Source organism: Carlito syrichta, unplaced genomic scaffold, assembly GCF_000164805.1.
Source record: "Carlito syrichta isolate Samal-C Ts95f unplaced genomic scaffold, Tarsius_syrichta-2.0.1 Scaffold314328, whole genome shotgun sequence".
Taxonomy (NCBI): domain Eukaryota; kingdom Metazoa; phylum Chordata; class Mammalia; order Primates; family Tarsiidae; genus Carlito; species Carlito syrichta.
This window is the reverse complement of record NW_007258424.1, coordinates 370,605-372,207: the sequence shown is the minus strand read 5'-3', so window position 1 is coordinate 372,207 and position 1,603 is coordinate 370,605. Positions and strand designations below refer to the sequence as shown.

The window sequence follows — 1,603 nt, the reverse complement described above, 5'->3', positions numbered from 1 at the left end:
ATGTGCAGCACAGAATTTTAGCTTTTTATTTGGAGGAACAAATGGACAAATTTCCCTCCCCATCAAGTTGTCACAAGAATTAGATCATAAGGGAAAAATGCAAATCCTAAAGTTATCTAGTGCTTTTCTCATAATTCTAAACAAAGAAAAAGTGCAGATTTTGAAATCTCTACTTACAATACAGATACGCAAGAAAGCTGTAGAATTCTCATCTCATTACAAGTTTAAAGTTCTGAAAAGGTCTCTCTTCCAGGGAAAGCCCATGGAATTCATTATCAACTAGCCTAAAACTGGTGCATTTTGCTAAAAACCTTGAGAAATAAAAACGAGTTACCCTTGTTTCTCTAGTAACATAGCAGCTAGACTAATACTTCAAAACACCACCCGTCCTTTAATTTGGGTACCTTCCCTAGTCAACACCTCTGTAATAGTCTGAAACACAATGTTCATCGTAAACACTAAATTTTAGTAGATAAATATATGAAGACTAATCAAAAAGTCTCTTTAGAATAAAATATCTTAGCCCTCTGTATATCAAACCAGAATCCGAAAGGTAAAATAATGTACATTATTTTCAAATATACAAACTATGTGCTAACGTAAAAAAAATAAAAATGTCCTTTAGTTCAAGCCAGAGTTCTGCTGGGACAGCTTGGTGGGCACACGCGCTAGGAGACGGGGCTGCCACAATGAGGGTCGCTCCTGCCAGCTTCTGCAACACAGCAACAAGAGCCAGCACGTCAGGAGGGCAGCATACTCCAGACTTCGATTACACACACACACCGCTACTCATTTGGAGACGGCAAGTCAAGATGACAAAAACCTAAGTGAATATTTATTTAAATAATTTAAAATTAAAATTGAAAAAATTTAAATACATGCAAAAATGACAAGTAATCCCAGAAATACAGTCAACAAGAAAAACAGATAATTGCCCTCCTCATAAATGGTGTGAGAACTTTTCTAGTATCAGCCTAGCCAACAATAATCCGACCATGGTGCTATAAAAAGAGACACAGTCTGAGATGGTGGCACTAGAAGGTGTTCAAGTAGCTATGGTGTCAAGGACACTACTTCCACTGAAAACACAAGCCAGCATTTAACGGGCACTACGTACCCCACAAGGTAGACATTAATTAATGTGTTGTGACCCCCAATTTACAGATGCCAGGGAAGAGGAGAAGCTGGTATTTACATTCGGATTACCGAGAGTACAAATCACTTTAGCACAGAAGGCTTCTTACAATGGAAGACTTCCTTAAAAACAACAGCAGAACCAAAAACCTTTTAAAAATTTGGCCCATTTAAAAATTTTATTTAATGGTGAAATAGCGTAAGGAATCTTACTAAATGTTTCCCGTTTTAAAAAATTTATTTACTTTTTAAACTGACAAATAAAAATTGTACAAATTTGTACTGTACAACATGATGTTTCGAAATATGTATACCCTGTGGAATGGCTAATTAACTGTGCATCATCTCATATACTTATCATTTATTTGTGGTGAGAACACTTAAAATCTGCTCTTACCAGCTTTCAGGTATATTATACGTTGTGTAGTGACTGTAGTCCCGAGCTATACAATGCTCTCTTCAATTTACT

At 36.2% G+C, this 1,603-nt stretch overlaps 1 protein-coding gene across 1 annotated transcript in view; it reads right to left on the bottom strand.

Moving 5' to 3' along the window:
- The window catches only part of RNF149 (ring finger protein 149), a 32,454-nt gene that overhangs the window by 2,328 nt on the left and 28,523 nt on the right, over window positions 1–1,603 (bottom strand). The gene's annotated exons all lie outside the window — the stretch shown is intronic.